Source organism: Lepisma saccharinum, chromosome 1 (assembly GCF_977018435.1).
Source record: "Lepisma saccharinum chromosome 1, izLepSacc3.1, whole genome shotgun sequence".
Classification (NCBI taxonomy): domain Eukaryota; kingdom Metazoa; phylum Arthropoda; class Insecta; order Zygentoma; family Lepismatidae; genus Lepisma; species Lepisma saccharinum.
Window position 1 is genome coordinate 168,925,775 of NC_139229.1, and position 14,852 is coordinate 168,940,626.

A 14,852-nucleotide genomic window follows, 5' to 3' on the forward strand; every position below is an offset into this window, starting at 1 on the left:
TTAAAAACGTAAATAGCGATCTTCATACACAGATTACTCTGATAGCAGGAATAGCCAGCCGTATTGGCAGAGCCTGAAAAATTTTCTTCAGATATAGGCGTTAGCTCTGAAAATCAGGTGCCAGAGGAAAAAATCAATGGCTAATGAAATACAAATCATCATATACATGTTTACATTTTTTTAGCTTTAAATTACAATTAAAAAGGTACAAATTTACCTTTATGTTGAGAGGCTATCCACTAACGTATTAAGTGTAAATGTGACCAATTTATCTGATTTTTTTGTTGAGCGCACATGGAGTGACACTGACATATTCACAACACATAGTGTAAAAAAAAATAATTTAAATCCCAGTTGTATATACAAGTCATTTACAATTTCACTATTTACAAAGAGTCCCAGATCACGTGGCAGTCGAGTCGATTCACCAATCTCACAATTGTGAACCCCTTTCTACACAACAACAAAGCCCCTTGTGTCCATACACATGCCTTGTGGTTTTGGCACTAAAATACCTAAATCAGGTGAGTGTTTAATTATGAAGTGTTTGCATGAGAAAGCATGTGGGAAGTGGGGGGGGGGGGCAAAGAGTAAGAAATTGCTGTTGACACTACGAAATGTGCACAACGTTGATAAAAAATAATAATTTGCTACCTTACACTGTACTGCAATATTACATCAAAATTTCAGTCGTCATGGTGAACGGGATTTTTTGAGCCCTGCGTATTGGTCTGATGCCCAGATATCTAAACTATCCATATATTCAGTTTATCCAGATATCCAATTTATCTGGACATTCAGGCATCTTAATTATCCATTGCATCCGAAATGACACTTTATCCAAGGTTGTACGAAAGAAAAAAGACTAAGAAATGTAAACATTCTTGTTTGTCAATATGAGGAGTATGCAATTTTCACACTACATCATTGCCACCAGCAGGTAACTTACTAGTAGAGGAAAAAAAATGATTTCACCCGGAAATAATTGCAACATAAATGTTTTTTGTGCCAGATTATGCGGAATGGTATAGTGAATAATATATTAAAAATCCACCATCCAAATGTTTGGGGAAAATGGCAGCAAAAATTCACCTTAAAAATTGAAAAAAATAATCTCAAAAACTGTGCATTGTACAGAAAAAAGTGAACATCACCAAAATGAATGAGCAGAAAATTTGCTAAATTATGTTTTTTGTTCGATAGCGCAACCATAAATATTAATTGAATTAGAAAGATTCAAGTATTTTCTTTAATTTTTAGAATTAGTGTAAAAGTTGGTTACTGACACAAATAACAGCAAATACACTGTATTTAAGAAACTATGTAATTTATGTCCTAAAGTCACAGAACCAAACTCGTAGCTTATGATTTTCTCTAGAGATTGGTTTTTGTTTTGTGCCTTTAGTGTCAGGGTTTGAGGAGATATGTAGTTTAATGCAGGGTCATGTCTTTCCCTAAATGTATGTATGCCATTTCTAATGATATTGGTGAGAACGAAATATATTTTTTTCTGCAGTATTTCCTTTACTTGCATTTGTTACATGTTGTTTTTGTTGTTTACAAATGTATTAGGTGTCTTAACTGAGCGATATGGGGGTGGGGGACTGCTGCCCATGCCCCCACCCCTAATTGCCGCCACTGCCAATACATTAAACTAATGTGATATGGTAAAATATGGTTCTAAATCGGTCACTTTGCCTTATAGTCCATTGCAGAATTTTTCGTAGATACCTGGTGCCATGTTAAATTTCACTATTTCCTCTACATACGGACTTGCAGTTGTAGCACAGGTGTTGTCCCTGATGCAGCAAAAGGAGAGAACATGAACTGATTGAAGATGTAAACTCCATTTCCCAATATGCTCGGCTTTAATGAAATTCCAAAGAATATCGAGCATCCTTATGTATTGAAGCCAGGGAGAAGCAGTATCCTGTTATCTTTCAGAGTTGAACCAAATGTAGATGAAGTTTTTTTCAGTATCTCAGAGCTTCAACTTACATTAATGTCTACTCCTGAATTGAGCAGACCAACGATTATTGAACATATCTCAGAAATGTGTTAATTTGTAATGCACTTTGCTTCTTCAAGTAGCGTTAAGAGTGATGCATAAACTATGAAATGCCTCTTTGTGCCTCTTGCTATGGCTTTTTCGGATTGATTTGATTTGTTTAGTTTGTATTACATAGTTTTTCTGCCACAGAAGATATGACTGGACAATCACAAACATGTATGGACAACGCAACACGAGTCCATCTGTGGAAAGGTCCTGCGACAAAAACTGGTGTCTGGATTTATTAAAAAATAATAATAAAAACGACAGTTTGAGAAGGTGATAGTTCAAGGAAAAGAATGACAGAGGATTTGTTGTGTCTGTGATACCCCTCAGCGAAAGAAGCATTCTCCCTCTCTTATTACTCTCCAGAGGTGGGGGGAGGGGGCAGATCATGTTGCCAGGAGGAAGGTAATTATTGTTGTCCTGTGTTGCTTAGGGCGTTATTATTCAGCGGAAGCTGAGGTGCAGAAAACTGGAAAGAAGATTGGAGTAGAGAAATTATCTCAACGTGCATAAGTTTATGAAGGAAGGAGCTGACAGTAGTCTTGCGTTGAATGTTAAACAAGTGCAAAAGCATGTTCCCGCAGCTACTGGTGTGTCAGTAAGTACTTTTGAAATGCCTCTTAAACGAAAATAACTATAGTAATGCCTAAGAAAACATGCAGAACAAAGAAATTTAAAAATTATGTGGACAAATTTGACATGTTTGTTATTTGTAGAACAATTAACAAATTTCACGATCATGAAGGACAGCTTCCAACTTTAGATCCATAAGTATCTTTTTTAATGAGACAACAGCATATAGCCTTTGCCAGTTTCATGTCTAGTAGAATTGTAATTTCCGCAAATTGCAACACTGCTCCTATGAATCACGTGACGTCTTCCGCAAACAACAAACATTTCCTGCTTTGCGCATGACAAGAGCTCAGGCACAACCGAATGTGTTGTATATATTTGTAATCATAATGTCACGCCACTTCAAAATTAAAAAGAATCAACGAGAAAGGCCCCTCCCCTCCAGCTAATTTTTGTCCATTCAAACACTATGGTATGGTGAGATAGCCCAGGTTTTGAAAAGTATTTTTTATGTATTGCTACAAAATGTATTATGTATTTTATTTATTGTCATCGCAAATGGAGTTTTATGTACATAATGTGTCACAAAATGTAATAAACATGTTGAAATATATGTGAAAATAAAAGTTATTAAATATTAATGCTAATGGTTCAAGCCTATCTTTTTAGTTTGTTGCAGCTTCAAATTCAAAGAAACCAGAATAAAAAGTTGACCTTGCATCTAATCTTCGAATCAACACAATAGAAAGCCCATATTCCGTTCAGGCCATTCTCACCACTATATTGAAAGGTAAGGGAAATTTCAAGTACATCTGTATGTTCCACGTATAATTAGTTGCATTTACTGTTCATTTATGTCAATTTTAAAGTCTAGGACTTCTATTTGAGAAACCACCAATTCAAACCAGTGCCCAGCCAACCATTCCAGTATCCAGGCGATCCGGAAATAAGTATCTAACCCTTTATGGTGCTAATCCTTCTCCCCAAACTTCTCCCTCTTAATAATCTATTGCAGTGCTTTCCAAACAATAAACTCAGTCACTTAAATATTCAATTAGTGTTTCTTTAATTTAACTACTCTACCTCAGACTCGTCGCCCGTTGGTCAATGGGTCCTACCCTCTAATGCAGAGGGTGAAATCCGGTAAGACTAAGGTTTTAACGCCCCCAATTGTGTCTCCAGGGACCAGCCCTGGGACAGAACCTTAGCCCGTAACGTGATGAGATGCACCATGGTTAACACCTGATACGAGGGTCACTATTTATATTTTGAGCCTAACAATGAAAAAACAGGAATTTGGCATTGAAAACTGCTTTATTGTTTTTCGAAGTATTCTCCTTTATGGTCAATACACTTTTGCATTCATTCGAACCATTTGTCAAAGCAGTTTTTCCAATCTTCTTGAGACACCTCCATAATATGGTTTTTGAACGCATCAACGGCGTCTTCCGCCGACGAAAATCGTTGTCCACGCAATTTATTCAGAGTTGACCGTTCTACGTTCCTCTAAAGGCACAGTTGCCACATGACCAGTTTTCCAGAAAAAAACAGGTGACCATTTGTTTCGATGTGCTTCGAGCGCGAACAACTTTTGTTGGATTGGGTTCATCTTGAAACACCCATACAGTCGACTGCTGTTTACATTCTGGCTCAAATGCATATATCCATGATTCGTCACCTGTTACAATCTTATATACGTCTCTTGAAGCACCACAATTGTATTTATTGAGCATTTGTTTGCACCAATTGACGCGAGCATCTTTTTGAGTTTTTGTCAAATTGTGTAGGATCCAACGAGAACATACCTTTCTCACAGCTAAATGATCATGTAATATTTTATATATGCTGGTGGAACTAAAGCCTATGGTTGCCTCAATCTCACAGTATGTCACATGACTAACTTGCAATATTAGGTTTTGCACAGCATCAATGTTTTCTTGAACAACAACTGATTTTGGACAACCTTCGCGAATCTCGTCGGTGAGCGAATGGCGGCCACGATTAAATTCATTATACCAGCATTTCACAGTGGCAAAGGATGGGGCTTCATCGCCAAATGTGGAAGTAAGTTGATCGATGCACTCTTGTCTTGATAATCCACGTCGAAAATCGTAAAAAATCATCGCCCGAAAATGTTCACAAGTTAATTCCATTTTATTGTTGTCGCGCAATCTCCAAGGCAACATAAACAACACAAATCAAGCTATTGACAAAACATTTGAAGTACGTTATGGTCAATAATGCCAGACGATTCCCTGCAAACGTCAAATCGCGCCTAACTTCAATCAGTGTTGCCAAGGCTCAAAATATAAATAGTGGCCCTCGTACAATATAGCTCGTAACGTGGACTATAAGAGTAGAGACAGATTTCAATATAATACAGTAATTTAAACAAGTAAGTGCTAAATATTAACATAACGTAACACAATACAATTATAAAACCAAGCTTCAATAAGAATAGGTACAGCCATTCATGTATCTAAAAAGCTAGTGGAATATAGCACCACTTAAAGAAATTAAAGTAGAACAAGAAATAAATCACATTAAGTTAAAGTTGAGCACAACACAAAGTAAAGAAAGAAATCAGAATCAGATCGTAATCCCAAAAGATGAACTTCTGTCCAATCAAGGCACTCTCGCAAAATCTGTTGCAGAAACAGCAGACCTGGGTTATAACCAAACCTGCCAAATAGTGGCTCCATTACAGCATGGAGAGGCGATTCACCTTTCTTCATCCGATCTACCATTCAATGGTATCATACATCTATCCATACCAGAAGAACAAGATCTAGATAAACTACAGGGTAGCTCAAAAAGTCACTTAACACCCCCGGTACAAGGCCACTGCAGCACGCAACATGGAAATGGTGATGACCAATCGTTGCCAGGCCAAAGGGGAACCACGTTGATGCCACCTGCATGGTCGGTGGCCATCTTGAATTCAACTTCAGAATTTTAAATGGGAAGGGGATGATATATCAAATCAGGCTAGAATTTCACGAGAAATGCAATGTTGAAGGTTTTTTTCATGTATATTTAACCAGTAAAAGGTTATGACTGAATTCTTGTACCAATTTGCTCCTTTCCGAGGTGTTAGAAAAATGCCTTAAAATTTGTTTAGCACATCGGTAACGCATCGCGATCAAAGTGATGTCTAGTGAGAGAAGTTCGCATGCCATTGCACAAGATTTTAATCGGATACATCCATGAAGAGCTGCACATTATGAATGGTTGTCGTGAACAATTACAGTGCGACGCTTCCATTGAATTAAAGGTCCTTCACAGTGACAAGGCTAATGTTTATGTTCATAAGGAAGTTCATAAACAGAATATTCGATGCTTTTTATCTGGTAACACATTTTCGACAGAACAAAGCTGAATGGTTAGTGCTGGTATGTTAATGGTATGGCTGGCTGTGTGGAACACCATTGGTTAGTCAATTTTCCATCAAGTGAACCTTAAATGCTTAGGTCTACTTGGATTTGTTAACTAAACAGGTTTTTTCATCCTTGCTTATGGAAGAAGGTACTTTTTTACAAAGTTTTTTTCAATAGGAAGGAGCACCAGAACACTATGGGAATGTTGTGAAGCAGTTTCTGTCCAAAGTTAGCTATCAGATGACAAGGGTCGCATATTCTGTTTATGAACTTCCTTATGAACATAAACATTAGCCTTGTCACTGTGAAGGACTTTTAATTCAATGGAAGCGTCACACTGTAAATTGTAAGCGAAAACCATTCATAATGCCCAGCTCTTCGTGGATGTATCCGATTAAAATCGTGTGCAATGGCATGCGAACTTCTCTCCATAGACATCACTTTGATCTCGATGCGGTAAACGAATTTTAAGGCATTTTTCTACCACCTCGAAAAGGAGCAAATTATTACAAGAATTCAGTCATAACTTTTTACTGGTTGGTTAAAGATAAGTCAAAAAAACCTTAAACATTGTATTTCCCATGAAATTCTAACCTGATTTGATATATCATATCACCCCCTTCCCATTTAAAATTCTGAAGTTGAATTCAACATGGTGAACATCAAGATGGACGCCGACCGCATGGGTGGCATCAATGTGGTTCCCCCTTGGCCTGATAATGATTGGTTATCACCATTTCCATGTCGCGCACTGCAGTAGCCTTGTACCGGGGGTGTTAAGTGACTTTTTGAGCCACCCTGTACAGGAAGGATATAACAGTGCATTACAATTGGCTTCCAAACTCAAAATAGCGCTACCAGCATTGGACACCCAAGTTTTTCACTATGCGAGTGACAACTCTGCAAATTTTCAAATTAAATCTGTTAGAAAATATCTACAACAAAATCCTCACCCCGACATGACAATCCATTTTTTTACAAACAGTATATTTTCCTGACCAGTTTAGTAACCAATGAACTAACAGCCAAAATAGGAATGAAAAAACATTTTACTAGAATAAAATTCTCCTTTGAAATATTGGAAAATAAACCTGAAAATAAAATTAAATCCAATCCCACACTTCAAATTATCTTCACTCACTCGAAAGAAAAACAAAAGTCACTTCATGTAAATGCATATTTTTTTATTGCAACCAAAAAGTATGCACACTTTGTTAAATGTTCGAATCAAGTCATTCCCCACCTTTTAGAAGAGAGTTTATGGTGCATATAAATGCATATTTTAGTTTTGTTAACGGGCATAATATTTTCGAAGATTTACTTTTACACTGCATATTTTTCTCACAAAACTATTTTACATTTTTCTAAATATTTGTGTGCAAATTTTAATCCTGGCGCCAAAGCGACATTTTCCCATGGCTCAATTTAGAAACAGTTAGGGATATTGTTAGTACATTTGATCCCCATAGTGCAACATCGATTCAGATTGCTCAAGAAGTATTAAAGCACACAGACATAGAAAATAATCTTGCCTATCTTCCATCAGGCATTACCTCTCGGGGAGAAAAGCAGTTCTTCCTTAAGTGATTTGCTGAACATTTTCAAAACTACCATCTCTAAACTAAATTCGATTCCTGGAAAAGTTGGTAAAACAGTGAAGGAAAAAGTGCACAGCATACTTTCAAAAAACCCAGGGCATAAAGAAATTTGTGACATTGAAGAAATTTTAGCTGGTAAACTCAGTGGACCCTTACCGACAAAGTCCTTATCAGTGGAGCAAATTGCTGCCTTTCAATATGCACCGGTAAGTTCCTGTGAGGTTGAAAGATGTTTCTCCCGCTACAAAGACGACTGACGCTGGAAAACCTGAAACATCTCCCAATTGTAAACTGCAACAGAAGAGAATCCGAAGCCTTGGAAAATTGAATGTGAGTACCTCACATCCTCTTCCTAACGAGTAAAAGTTTCTCTTCTGCATGTTTTGTAGGTTTTTTTGTGTCTTTTCATTAAAATTACATGTACGTAATGTAATTTGAACGTTTTATTTGTTAGTTAAAAAGTTGTGTGGAATCAGTTTTTACACCCTCAATGAAAATTTTGTGTGCATCTTGCAATGCATATCTTGCAAGTTTATTCTGCACAGATGCATGCATATTTTCAAGTTTTTTAGGGCATAAAAATCCGGTCCCTAGTGATAACACATACATATTTACACATAACTGACTTGTATCTATGAAATCCTTTAACAGCATTTTATAATGTTTCATAATCAAGATAACAAACTCTGTAAACTCCTAAGTTACTGAATTTACTGGTGGAAATAATAATTATTCACTCAGTTCTAAATGGGTCACACGTGAACACACAGAAATATAAGAAAATATGACCATAATTTACACTGCAGAGATACAACATACATACCTATATAATCACTAGCTCTCAAGCACAAGAATCGTAGTCCCCAGTATGGTTCCGAAGTCATCGTGGTTGGTCCAAGTTCTAACTGTGATGTCTGCTAAAAATTACTGACATCTTCGACAATCTGTGTGGTGAAATCTGTTTCGTTATTTAATATGATGAACAGTAATTTAACTGCAAATATTTCTTGAATATGAATTGTTCATTCACCTACTTTATCTACATTAAGTGTTTGTAATGTGTTTTGCCTTTGAGAAAGATCTGCATTTACTCGTACTTTGCAATACGATGTCATGAATTATTTGCTCCTGTTAATACTGAAAAATTCATCAGATCGGTAATATGACTGATAAAACATACACAGTAGTGTCACATTATTATGACCACCTGCTAATATCAAGAGTAACCCCTCTGTGCAGCGTGAACAGCAGCTAGAGGGCCTGGGATTGACTCAACAGGTGCTAGTAGGTTGTCTCGGGTATTTGGAGCGATGCATGTAGCTGCTGGAGGGTGCCTGGTGGAGGATCCACAGAATGATATCCCACAGATGCTCTATTGGATTCAAGTCTGTGGAACTAGGGGGGCAAGGAAGTACTTGGGAGTCTTGGTCATGCTCTTCAAACCAGTCTAGCATTTCTAGCCATGTGACGCACTGTCTTGCTGTAAGATCTCATCTGCCCCAGGCAAGACAATCAGCATGTATGGCTGTACATGATCTGCAAGGATGGATTCATAACCAAATCGGTTGACAGAACCTTCCACATGGATAGTGGTGTCCCAGAGAATGTCACAATAACATTTCCCAGATATTAACACAGTCACCACCAGCTTGTTTTCTTCCAGCAATGGTTGCAGGATATATATATTCTCTGCTGTTTCTCACCAAACACACCAACATTTATCTGTTTGATGAAGCAGATAACGGGTCTCATCAGAGAAGGCAACCCTTCGTCAAGCAGGGGAGGTTGAATTGCAATACTGCAATGCAAATTGAAGTATTTTCCATGATGCACCTTTGTTTGCATAGGTGCAGTGACCATCCATTTGCTAAAATATTAGTAAATTGTGGCATACAGTATCTAATGAACTCTCGCAGCCCTAAAAATGTGGCAGAAACTGAAATAGACTGGCAAAAAAAATCTTGGCTCTTTCTCACGAAAATATCATAAGAACATTTTATGCTCAGATATACTAATTTGAATTGAACCTTAAAACCCTTTCATTATAAAATGACATTATTTTATGCCATCAGGAAGGCTCAGTATTTTATCATATCATTCAGTCAAAAATCAGTACTCTCAATTAAAAGTTACTTTGGGATCTGAATCTCCCTCATAAGGTTTGAGTTTGTGTTTTAAGTCCATTTTTATGCACAGTAAGGCTAATCGAGACTGGACCTACAGTTTAAAGTGGAATCCGAACCACTATGTGCCCCAACTGTGTATTGAACCTGGGACTCCTTGATTTCCCTTGTAAGGATATTATATTTAACATAATAGTTTAGTATTAACATTTGCTTCATGTTTTGCAACATCCAGCACAAACATGTGAAAGTTTAAGTACATTTTATGTTCATTAGATAGTATAATCAGGATTCAGTCTACAGTTTTAAAATGGAATCCAAATCTTTATGATACAACCGCATGAATATTCCAAAGAAGCCCCTAGTATGATAGTTGTACGTACTGGAAAATACATTGTTATTTATTATGATTCCAGTCATTCAGTAATTTTGATAACATGTGTTATTTCAGTTAAGGTAAAACGAGGAGAGACGCCGCACCTTTTCATAACTGAATAGAAAAAAAACATCTCTGCTTTTGTGAAAATTTATCGACATGAAAACATAACTACAGTCCTTGCACTTTAAGAAAAAAAATAATTGGCATCCATTAGGAAGAATTTAAATGGATATTTTTTCAAATTACAAAAGCATTGAATTTTGAGTGTCATGAAAAACACGAGGAGAGATGCCGCACTGACTCACTTCTGTCTCTTTAAGTTCTTCTCACGAACATTCTTCCTTCCACAGTCCACACACATTGTTCCATACACAGTGCAGGTTTCATGTAACCATTTTGAACACGTAACACACTGGATCCAGTCAGATTTGGAAGCCGTGAGGAAGTAATTCTCCAAGCATTCCACACAATTGTTGATGTCTTGCTCAGATCCACTCGCTGTAGCATCTGGCGCAGGTTGCTTTGTGCCGGTTGTTTTTTCTTTCTGTCCTGTTTTGATCCTGGAAGTTGATTGCGAGTTTTTTGATTTCATATTTGCAAGTCTGGAAGCGGAATTGAGCACTTCGGCTGACTGTTTGAACCTTTTACCTTGACGAGGAACTTCCGGAATGGGACTCAGCTGGCGGAGGTACTTACTGGGGCTTTCCGTGGGTGTAGAACTACAGGTAAATGTTGAAGGGTTTGAATTTATTCCTGGTAATTGATTCTGGGGCACAAAATGAGGTTGTTGAGTTACTTTTGGTGTCAGTTGTGTTGCTTGCGAGGTTGTTGGTTTAACTGTGACAGGAGAGAGACTTCCTAAGGTACTCGATGAAGGTGACTCTAGATCCTGCGAATCATTATGGTCAGATATTATGGTGTGGGTGGATGAAAGTGGACTAGGACCTGACTGACAAGCACCAGAAAAGGAAAAGAAGTAATCGGGAACAGCATTTGAATTCAAAGGGTAAATGCCACAGGCTCGGAAACCTGAAATGGCATTTCCAACAGAAGCAGCTTTATTCCACGCCGCACCAATGAGAGAGCCTGCTTGGTATCTTGTGATATTTCTGTCTTTATGGGTTCTCATCCATGATGTTGCTTCCTTGTTGTAATATGATTTTACTGGACCAAATACAGATCGGTCCAAGAGTTGAAGGGCTTGTGTAGTGTGACTTGGCAAACACAAAACGATAACACCGACTTCAGCTGCATACTCCAGAAGCTCTAATGCATGGACATGTGATGAATGGCCATCTAGGAGTAGAAGCGTTTTGCCTGGATGTTTCCTGGGAACAAAGTGTTCTTTGAACCATTTCATGAAAAGATCAGCACTGATGTACGACGATTTAGGGTTCATGTAGACATCGGATCCTGCAGGAAGTCCATCAACGAATTCAGGTTTTTTATTCACACCTTTCACAATAAGAACAGGAGGAAGAAACGTTCCTTCTGCACTGCAACACCCTATCAGCGTCACATTTTCTCCCCTTTCTTTTGGAGTCAATGTGTGCACAGTCTTTGCACCTTTGGAGGTCACAACCTTTCTAGGTCTGTTAATGAGTGGGAATCCTGTTTCATCGACGTTAAAAATGTTACCTGGTTTATTCATTAGATCGTGTTCTTCCATAACCTTTTCTAGCAACGTAAAATAGTTTTTCACATCTTCACGATTCATTCCTTGAGCTCTGTTGATAGAGAGGCCTTGAGCTTGTCGCAAAGAAAGTTCAGGATTTCTCCTCAGGAAGGAATTTAACCATACGTTTCCTGCCATCTGCGATTCATGCGAGAACGTGTGTTTAATATTTAATTTTTCAGCAAATTTGTACGCCAGCACCCTAACTGCTTGTCTGTCTGGAGCGAAACCTGCTGCACCTAGACGTTGAATATGGGAAACTAATTTCTTTTCATTATGTGCACCGAAAACCCCTTCAGGTCCAAGACTCTTCTTGGAGAAATCGCCTTTTTCAATCCTTCGACATATGGTTCTCGCTGGAATGCCGTAATATCGTTCAGCTTCTCTTTTCCCTATGTCCCCGGCTTGCACTCTTGTACATGCCTCTTTCAAGGTCTCATCAGACCACGAAGCTCTAGCAGATCTTCTTCTGTATGTGTTGGGCATCTTGAATTCTGAAAATAATAAGAAACGAGTGCTTAGAAACTTTTAGACAATTTAATATTTAAGTACACTCTATTTTACATAACTTATATACAAGCATAAATAACATGTGTATATTGTTGTGTTTGTATTGCATTCTTTGTTAAAATACATAGCCTACAGTATATGTAACACTGTGTTCAAAATATTCAACGTGTCAAAAGGTGAAATAAATGACACTGTACACCTTATAATATGAGGGTGAGAAAAGTGCGGCATCTCTCCTAACAGAAAAATGTGCGGCATCTCTCCTTTGTTTCACTGCGGCAACAATCCTTTTTCGAGAGGAGAGATGCCGCACCAATTGCTTTTTACTGGTTTTGTAGTTTCAGTGCAAAATCGAGCGAAAGGTAATCTAAATACTCTAACAAGTATTCTATAAAATATTTGTCACGTAGAAACTAGCGTGCACTCTATTAGGATATATCACACTTACCTTTCATAAAATTTCGAAGGTCAATTCACCAGGAAATTTTCATATGAAGGCGCCCCACTCCTTTCCACTTCATTTCACCCGTCTCTACTGCACTGGCGTGGTGGAATGAACGACAGTTACACATCCTTGTAGAATGTTGCTGCCATCTGATGTGTACTAGGCAAACTACAGCATGTGCGGCATCTCTCCGCCTGCGGCGTCTCTCCTCGTTTTACCTTACTTATTTTTACTATAGTGTTTGAGAATAACGTACCTATGAAAGTGGCACATCAATTCAAATTTGATATATGAGTATTGAGTCATTCCATGCGAAATCAACACAGCCTTTGACCTGACCATCTCCGATTTTCATGAAATTTGGAGAGTTGAAACTATGCATAGAACTTAGTAACTATGAAAATTTTTAGTCTCGTGCGTCTTGTAATTGTTAAATTATTCAAGGTCAAAGTTAGCATAAATTGCCCTTTTTGAGCCCGCTTAGCTATACTAAATCTGCTGTAACTCCGCCCCTATTTTGCCTAGGAAGCTCAAATAAAGCTTATTGTACAGGGAATTGAATAAGCTTTCCAGTGATATATAACAAGCCTACCTTTGGATAAAAATATAATTTTGTCACGTGACCTTGACTTTTGACCTTGACTATCTCGAAACATTTCATCACCAAAAGTCGTGAAAAAAATATATTTGGTCCCTCATTCCATACTATAAAACATATCAAAAAATCATTCTGGGACTGCAATGGGATCAGAAGATACAAAATAATATGTGTAACTATGCGACTGATAAAAGCCCCATTACATGAACTATGAAGAGTTAAATGTCCCTTAACACTCCCTACAAAATGTGAAGGAGTTATCCTGGGTATAATTGGTCATGAAAGAAATAGGTTAGGCACAGGGAGATTTCTAGCCGTGTGTGTCAAGCGCAGGTCCCGCATATTGTTGACCGCCATATTGAATTCAACGCAAACATTTCAAAGGAAAGGGGGTGATGTGATATCAAATGAGGCTAGAATTTCACGAGAAATGAAGTGACGAAGGATTTTCCAACGTATCTTACGCCAGCAAAAAGTTATACACATATCTTTCACTTACGATATATGCACATTATAATGTTGTCAATGTTCCTGTGAGCACACTCGTTGACGTCTATCACACTCGCATAGAACATTTGGCAATGTAGCATGTGCAACATCGCAAGCAGCAACTATGCCTTCTCTCAGATGGTCAATATCAGGGACTTTTAGTGCATGCACCATTCTCTTCAAATGTTTCTGAAGGTAAAAGTCCTCCTAAGATGTTAGATCTGGGGAATGTGCAGGTCTTTTAATAGATCCCCGTGTGCCCATCAATCTACCTAGAAAATTACCATGAAGAAATTGCAAAAATGTCCACATAGTGTGGTCACACTCTGTCCTGTTTCAAAACTCTCGAAAAGTGCCATATCCCATAAGCAAGGGTGAAAAAACCTGTTCACTTAACAAATCCAAGAAGCCCTCACCATTTAAGGTTCCGTTGTTGAATATGGACCAACCATTTCCGTTCGCCATACATTATACCACATAATTAGCTTACCAGCAACAACCATTCGACTGAGCAAATCACAGGTATTGCATATTATTTTTATTAACTTCACCGTGAACATAAAAATTTGCCTCGTCACTGAAGAATTTTTCATTCCGAAGGAAGTGTCATATAATTGTTTGAGATACTTTTCCCAATATTCTTCACTATTCAACTATTTGGTGAATGTAGCTGATTAAAATCATATGCAATGGTGTGTATACTTCTTTCTCTCCCAAGATGTCAGCGTGATCTCGATGAGTTCCTAACACGTTCCAATGCTTTGTTTTTAACACCTCGAAAAGGAGAAAATGGTTACAAGCATGCAGTAATAAATTTTTGCTGGTTAAATATATGTTGGATAAACCTTCGTCACTTCATTTCTTGTGAAATTCTAGCCTGATTTGATATATCACATCACCCCCTTTCCTTTGAAATTTTTGCGTTGAATTCGATATGGCGGTCAACAATATGCCAGATCTGCGCTTGACACATACGGCTAGGGATCTCCCTGTGCCTAACCTATTTCTTTCATGACCAATTATACCCAG

The 14,852-nt window shown here is 37.9% G+C and overlaps 1 long non-coding RNA gene across 2 annotated transcripts in view; it reads left to right on the forward strand.

The window, feature by feature from the left end:
• Positions 1–7,964, forward strand: part of LOC145989993 (uncharacterized) — a 44,175-nt gene extending 36,211 nt beyond the window's left edge. For both annotated transcript variants that reach the window (XR_014441911.1, XR_014441914.1), the window contains 2 exons: positions 3,299–3,419; positions 7,553–7,964. This is a non-coding gene — a long non-coding RNA (uncharacterized LOC145989993). The remainder of the gene's footprint in view (positions 1–3,298; positions 3,420–7,552) is intronic.
• The last annotated feature ends 6,888 nt before the right edge of the window (positions 7,965–14,852 follow it).